General features: G+C 45.0%; 1 long non-coding RNA gene across 1 annotated transcript in view; it reads right to left on the bottom strand.

Moving 5' to 3' along the window:
• Positions 1 to 514: 514 nt before the first annotated feature.
• Positions 515 to 8,239, bottom strand: part of LOC147093198 (uncharacterized) — a 369,734-nt gene continuing 362,009 nt past the window's right edge. The window contains exon 3 of the long non-coding RNA XR_015074618.1: positions 515 to 701. This is a non-coding gene — a long non-coding RNA (uncharacterized LOC147093198). The remainder of the gene's footprint in view (positions 702 to 8,239) is intronic.

Genomic DNA, 8,239 nt, shown 5'->3' with positions numbered 1-8,239 from the left:
TGTCAGGTTGGATTCTCAGACTGGGGGGCATGAGTAAAAACTGTTGAAAAGACAAATGTCAAACACCATGTTACAAAGCGACTTGGTGTGGGTCAACTCGAACAGTTTCTGTTTACAAACCACCAGATGGACATTTCAACAAAAGCAAAATACTGCGGATGCTGGAAATCTGAAATTAAAACAGAAAATGCTGGAAATACTCAGCAGGTCAGGCAGCATCTGTAGAGAGAGAAACACAGTCAACGTTTCAGGTTGATGACCCTTCGTTAGAACAGGAAAAAGTCAGATGGACAGTTCACCTGATCAACCGACTTCCCCTCGCTGGAAACCCCAGGTCCTGACATCGGTGCCTTGAACAGTTCAACATCATGTGGGCAAACTACAACAATCACCACAAGGGGGAGTAGGTCAGATGTGAGCAGCAACAAACAAGATGAACTTGTTCTGTGATCCCAGGAATAATTGAACCTTCCAAAGTACACGATGCAGGATGGAGCACACTCCCGACCTCGCTTTTGTCACCTCTGATAATAGATGAAACTTCAGAGGGAGGTGATGGCGGCGGTCCCGAGCTTGCAGCAAAGACCAGTGCAAGTGACAATAGCGGCTGCTGTCCAACCCAGGACAACAAAATACCTGCCGAGATTCAGCTTCAGAAAGTTTGAGTGGGAAGGTCGTACCTCTGAATTGGACGAATCCATCTGTAAAATTAATCCGACACACGAGCAATATTGAGAACCTGTCACCCTGGTCTGTAAGGTTTTCCAAAATTACATCCTAGCAGATATGGGAAATATACACAACTGAGCTTTCGGAATAGATAATCAACAATATCAGAGTTTCACTCAGGATAATGTGTCGTATGGCAGGTTGTCAGCTTGACATGGAAAGAAGCGTCATGGGTTAATTGGTACAGAATAAGAGAGAGAAAGTGTGTGTGGGAGAGAGAGAGAATGAGAGACGGATAGAAGGAGATAGGGAGAGACGAAAAGAGAGAGTCAGTGAAAGAGAGAGGGGAGACAGAGGGAGAAAGAAAAATTGAGATTGAGATTGAGAGACAGAGAGAGAGAAAAACGAGAACTATATATATCAGAGACAGCTCTGTGCAGAAGGAACAGCCTTTGCAAGATAAGGTAGAGGAAGTAGAAATAATTCACTGTCTTCCTGCAGAACCGAATTTAGACAAGAGACACTTAGGTGGAAATGATATGACATGATTTTAGCAGTGTATAATTTTTAAAAAGTTAAGCAGCTGGGGGGATCTCCATGGATACAGAAATATATTGTAAAGGTACTGCCCCCGAATCAGAGATAAGAGATATGAGGTGCTGTCCAGTGACTCTGAGCAGGTTGAGGTGGACCTTCTGCATGAACCGCTGCAGTCCGTGTGGTCAAGTTGCTTCCACAGGGCTGTTAGGGCGGCACTTCTAAGCTTTGGACCGAGATACTATGCACCAAATGGGACGGGATAATTTTTTCCCTATGTTACCAACATTTTGTAATGAGTCAAACCATTTCAGTAATTTATTTATCTAAAATATGCAGCATTATACAAAATTGCTAAAATTATTCGCCACATTTATCATGCACTAAACCATTAATTGATTCAACAATTGGATCAATGTTTCAATGGTTTATTAATTATTGTCCCGCCTTATTTAGAGTCACACTTTAAACAGTGGTGACACTTAAATAACAAACGATCTGGTTACACAACGATTGCCGTCAATTACACTTGTTTCTATTTCCAAGTGCAATGATGGAATATGAAGAAAAGAATATCCACCACTCTGAGAATCCAACCACCAATGTCGTCAGTTAAATATACAAATATCTTTACTGCTGTGCCGTAATGTTTCTATTTCCCCAGCTCTCCGTTCCTTCAGTCTCCGGGCTCACTCTCCGTGCAATGTCCCGAATATAACCCTTAAAACACAGAACATTATAATATCAATAAGCATATCGCAAAAGGAAGAGGGAGGACAGTTTGGGCGTGATCTTCCCAGAATTTCTGAAACTGACCCGTAATCTGTAGAATAATCACCTCCGGACAAACACAGCAACTGAGCAGACCCGCAAGGAGAGCAGTAATACAAAGAGACACAGGCTTATACAATCAATAGCTGGTTACAATGGCTCACCGGGAACTCCACGGGCGACAAGGATAACTTCAGAAATCACTTATACCAGTTACACTGGAAATGGACACGCGATTAATGGAACTCCCATTGCAGAAATGCTGATGACTTGGGAGCTCGATGCACAGTTACACAAGGACACAGGAGGAGGTTATTCAGCCCCACAAGCCTTTTCCGACATCACATTAGACCCTGGCTGATCTGCACCTTAACTCCATTTACCTGTCTTGGTTCCATATCCCATGATACTCATACCATAAAAAGTTATATCCATCACAGTCTTCAAAATTTCAATTGACCGAGCATTGACAGGCTTTTGGGAAAACGAGTTCCAGATTTCCACTGCCCTTTGTGTGAGAAAGTGTTTCCTGATTTACCTCCTAAATGGCATAACTCTCATTTTAAGATCATGTCCCCTCGTTCTCCAATCTCCAACAAGGAAACAGTTTCTCTGCATCTACATTATCGAATCTCTTTATCATTTTAAATAACTCGAATATAACACCCCTCAACATTCTAAACACAAGGAATACAAACTAAGTTTATGCAATCTGTCCTCACAATTTAACCCTTTGAGCCCCGGTGTAATTCAGGTGAACCTGCGCTGAACTCCCTCCAAGACGAATACATGTTTCCTGCGATGCGGTGCCCAAGACTGAACTCGTGCTCCGGATGGGGTCTGACCAAGGTTCGATTTAACTGAAGCATCACTTGCTCACTTTCGAATTTAAACACCCTTGTGAAAAAAAACAGAATCCCATCAACATTTATCCCTGCTTTTTGTCTCCTTCCTCGCAAGCAACTACCAACCCGTCTCACAAGGTTACCTCCAATACTGTGCAATCTCACTTTTGTTAATAATTTCTGTGTGAAACCTTATCTGAAGCAGGGAAATAACTGATACTGTATTACAACTTGAGAATACGGGGACCAACATTCTATTGCATCGTGTGCTGACGGTTTTTACAGTTAAAATTACCCCCGCTGACAGGACATTGAATGAAGATAACAATTGGAGCTTTTGCTGGATATTATAAGTGCATTATGATCTCAATGAACATATCACTCAAGGAAGATGGCGGACAGGGAGGATGTGATATTCAATTAAATTCTGACATTGATTTGGAAAAAGCAAAACAAATTCTTCAGAAGGAACAGAAAAAATATCGGACATGTACAAAGACCAGTGACACACATAAACCCTGATTCACAAAGTCAGTAAGTTCAGAATCAGTTTGTGGGAACACCAAATACCGCTTGTAGAACGGGAACATGGCAAACAGATATACAATACATTCTACTTTATTTATCTCTGAGAAATGATGGGGACTCTTGGTGCAGGACACCGAGCCACAATGGACCCTGTGAGCTGTAATATTCAGAGAAAGACTTATTAATACAGGAGCGAAGCTTCCAATGGGAGCATTAGGCTGCATTGTCCCTGAGATTTGTGCGAGTCAGTGGGACAGTGAGACAACTCACTTCACTATGTCCTTACTGAGTAACATCTTTAAACAGACCTGGCAGAGTTTTAAAACCAATAGTAGAAATATTGGAGTTTGATGCCGATCACATTTGTTCAAAAAGCAACATGGAACTTTTAGTAGCAGCGGGTGTTGGGAACTCATTCCACTGAATGTGAGACTTCAGTTTCCCAGCTGAAGTGGAGAATTTGATTCCTTGTAATGTCGGAGTTAAAATACACCGGTTTCATACCCAGGGCTCAGTCACACTAAACTATGAATCTGAGCGAGATGAATGTAACACAGGCACAGATTACAGGGCGATATGATCAAAGTGTTTAAAATGTTGCAAGGATGGGAGAAGGTAGATAGAAGCAGATTGATTCCAGCAAATGATGAGGTCAAGAACGAGGCGTCATAGATACAAGATTGAACAGAAGACATTCAGAACATTGGAAAAGGGAGCGGGAGAAACATCTTTACAAAGAGAGTTGGGAGGCGGTGGAGTTCAGTTCCAGGGTTAGTGGTTAAGGCAGAAGCTATGCTCAGTTTCAGAGTAGAGTGGATAGGTTGATGGAGGAAGAGGTGATGAAGGGATATCGGGACAGGCTGGTTAACTGTCTTTACAAATATCTTCTAACTGTAAGGATGAGAAGGGAACAAAAATAACTTGGTAGCGAGCAGCGGGTTGACCAGGTGGACCGGCTGGCTGAGAGTTCAGGCGGTGTTATATCAACATGCAAGTGTATGATCTGAACAATAAAAGTGTCCGGTCTGTATAAAGGGACCAGAACCCGGCTTCTGATCAGTGCTCTGGGTAAAATGCGGGTGATGGAAGCTGAAACGGATTTTTCAAATGGGGACAAACCCAGGAGAGTTTCACAGAGCGCCACTGATTTGTTTCAATCGCACTCTCAGTGCATTGGATTCCCGGTCTGAGCTGCTGGAAGGGATGTGACAGGAATGAGCTGCCCCCCACCGGCTGAAGGCAGCACAGTGCCCGCCCGGTGGGTGAAGAGGAGTCCGAGAACAGGCTGGTGACCGGTCAGGGGAGAAGATCAGGGGGAGAGTCTGTGTCTCTGCATGGAGCACAAACCCACCCTCGGCATGGATTGTGATCACCAGGAACAATATCCAGCACTTTGCTGGAAACAGACCGAGAAGAGCGGGAAGATTCTGATTAATGAGACTGAACAAATCCCAGTCCTGACTGTCCGGATTCCCAGGTATATATCCAGGAGCGGTCATCAGTCGATCGATCCCCAGCGGGAGTCAGAGGGGGAGAAACTGCAGCATTTTACAACACAGTGAATGTTCAGTAAGATATTGTCCTTGTCAGATATTAACGAATGTAGCCGGAAAAAGTGGAGGAGAGAAAATGTGGCTGGGCATGGAAACAATGGAATTAAAATATTCCATGGAATCACACATTGCACGAGGTCTCAGTTAAAACAGAATAATTGGAAAGACATTAAATGCAGAAAATAATCTGCAGTTTTTATGGGGTTTAAAGAAACTTAAAAATGCCAAAAATTATCAGTCAATGGACGAGGTACAGCGGGAAATACAGTCACTGAATTTCTGCCTTTCAATTGACTTGTGAAAAACAGTGAGAAAAGGACACTTACCGAGATAGGAGCAGGAACAGAGTTAACCCTGATTCACAACTTTAGTAATGGAAGATAATCACTTACCGGGGATTCCAATGGCTGCTATAATCGGATAGTAAATCATTACTGCCTGCATAACTGGTGGTAAGATGGTAAATGGATATGCAATGTACGGAACTCTCATTCTGTCGGAGAAGTGATGGTGAATCTTGGCACTGGACACAGGGCTCAACTGAGTCTGTGAGATGAGAGATTAAGATAAAGCCATTTATAATTGAGGGACACTTCTCGTGGGATCAGGAAGCATCAGGAGTATTGACATTATTTCCAGTCATTTGGGCAGCGTGTCAACTCCCTTCACTGTCATGTTTGTGCTGCACTAATTAGATACAAATTGATATTGCAAGTGTTTTGAAATGAAATCGCCCAAAGATTGGAATCGTATTTTGCTCACATTTCTCTCTGTCAATGTACTGAAAGCCGGGCTCTGACCGCATCGCTGCAACACCTTCAACAGAAGCAGCTTCAGGGTCCCCTCTGTGACGTCACGCGGCTCACTCCTGTCGATGCAGCAACTGAATTCCCCCAATTCTCAAACATCTTTCAGTGTTTACACCACCCCCGGCGCTCCAAACTCAGCCCTTTCAATGTGGGAGGTTAGGCTGGCAATTGAATGAGGGATTTATGTCTTTAGGACGGGAGAGTTCGGGCTTTGCACCAAAAACTGGAATAAATTAAATCTAAAATCTCAGGTAGAAAAATGAAACCATGGACAGGGGCTCGAATAATCCTGGATTTCACTGAAATCCACATTCTATAAAGGTTACAGGTTAAGGCAGAGCCCTGTTCCTTTAGAGGGATAACCTAGGTATGGGGTACTATACAATATTGAAATAGGTTGGGCCACATTTAGAGCAGAATCGCTGTGGAAATCTCCATCCCCCAGGATTCTGTGGGCTGCGGTGGGGATTAGAGTTTCTGCTCAGTTCCTTATTTTCTATTTTTATCCATTCCCAGTAGTTTCAGTTTGGACTTTCCAGTGATATTATCGAAGGTCAGGCCGTGGAACACAGGTGCATTCAGACCAGGAGTCGGTCATTCAGCGTCTCGGGCCTGCTCCGCCATTCAATTTGATCATTGCTGATCTGCAGCTCAGCTCCATTTCCCCGGCTTTGCTGCTTATCCCTTCATATCCTCAGCTAACAACAATGTATCGATCACAGCCCTGAAAGCTCCAAATAATCCCGAGCATCTGCAGCTTTTTGTGGGTTGGAGTTTCAAATTCCCACCAGCCATCGTGTGACAAAGTGCATCTTGGTATTGCTCCTGAATGTTAAGCTTATTGCATAGAATTACATATGATATACAGCAGAGAAGCAGGCCATTCGGCCCAACTGGTCTATGCTGGTGTTACTGCTCTACCAGTCTCCTCTCACCCCATCACCATGGCCTTCTAGTCATTTCACCCTCATGTGTTTATCTAGCTTCCCCTTAAATACATCTGTGCAACTCGATTCAACTAATGATTGCGGTAGCGAGTTCGACAATACGTCCCCTTGTTCATGATTCTTGCACCAGACGGAATTGTTTCCCGGTATCTACCTACTGAATTATTAGACATTTTAAGCACCTCTTACAGGTCAGCACTCAATCTCCTTTACTCAAGGGAATGGATGCCATATTTTTGCAACGTGTCCTTGTAATTTAACCCTTTTAGCTCAGGTAAATTTCAGGTGATTCTGCGCTCCACCTACTCCAAGGCCTATATATAATCAGTGAGGGCCTCGGGAGTCAGGGGAAGAAAGGAAAATTGGAGAATTGGGTTGGCGGGGGAGATTGTGGCCTTATGTAAAGAGAGGGGCAATGGGGGTCGGAGGATGGGGAGAGTAGAGAATGGGAGGTCAGAGAGAGGATAATGGGGTCAGCCAGAAGGGAAATGAGGGTCGTGACAGGGAAATGGGATTAGGGAGAGGGGGAAGAGGGTCAACAGCAGGTAAATGGGGTCCGAGAGAGGGGGAAGAGGGTCAGCAGCAGTTAAATGGGATCAAAGAGAGGGGGAAAGAGGGTCAGCAGCAGGTAAATGGGGTAAAAGAGAGGGGGAAAGAGGGTCAGCAGCAGGTAAATGGGGTAAAAGAGAGGGGAAAAGAGGGTCAGCAGCAGGTAAATGGGGTAAAAGAGAGGGGGAAAGAGAGTCAGCAGCAGGTAAATGGGGTAAAAGAGAGGGGGAAAGAGGGTCAGCAGCAGGTAAATGGGTTAAAAGAGAGGGGGAAAGAGCGTCAGCAGCAGGTAAATGGGGTAAAAGAGAGGGGGAAAGAGGGTGAACAGCGGGTAAATGTGGTCAGAGAGGGGGGAAGAGTGTCAGCAGCAGGTAAATGGGGTCAGAGAGAGGGGGAAGAGGGTCAACAGCGGGTAAATGGGGTCAGAGAGAGGGAAACAGTGTCAGCAGCAGGTAAATGGGGTAAAAGAGAGGGGTAAAGAGGGTCAACAGCAGGTAAATGGTGTCAGAGAGGGGGAAGAGTGTCAGCAGCAGGTAACTGGGGCCAGAGAGTGCGGGAAGAGGGTCAGCAGCAGATAACTGGGGTTAGAGAGAGGGGGGGAGAGGGTCAGCAGCAGGTAAATGGGGTCAAGGAGAGGGGTGAAGAGGGTCAGCAGCAGATAACTGGGGCCAGAGAGAGCAGGAAGAGGGTCAGAAGCAGGTAAATGGGGTAAAAGAGAGGGGGGAAGAGGGTCAGCAGCAGATAACTGGGGCCAGAGAGAGCGGGAAGAGGGTCAGCAGCAGGTAAATGGGGTAAAAGAGAGGGGGAAAGAGGGTCAGCAGCAGGTAAATGGGGTAAAATAGAGGGGGAAAGATGGTCAGCAGGTAAATTGGGTAAAAGAGAGGGGGAAAGAGGGTCAGCAGCAGGTAAATGGGGTAAAATAGAAGGGGAAAGAGGGTCAACAGCAGGTAAATGGGGTCAGATAGGGGGGAAGAGTGTCAGCAGCAGGTAAATGGGGTAAAATAGAGGGGGAAGAGGGTCAGCAGCAGGTA

This window comes from Somniosus microcephalus, unplaced genomic scaffold (genome assembly GCF_052327205.1).
Source record: "Somniosus microcephalus isolate GS21.2 unplaced genomic scaffold, FLI_Smic_1.0 unresolved_chr1, whole genome shotgun sequence".
Taxonomy (NCBI): Eukaryota; Metazoa; Chordata; class Chondrichthyes; order Squaliformes; family Somniosidae; genus Somniosus; species Somniosus microcephalus.
Note: the sequence above shows the minus strand (reverse complement) of the source record. Positions and strands in the feature narration are given on the sequence as shown.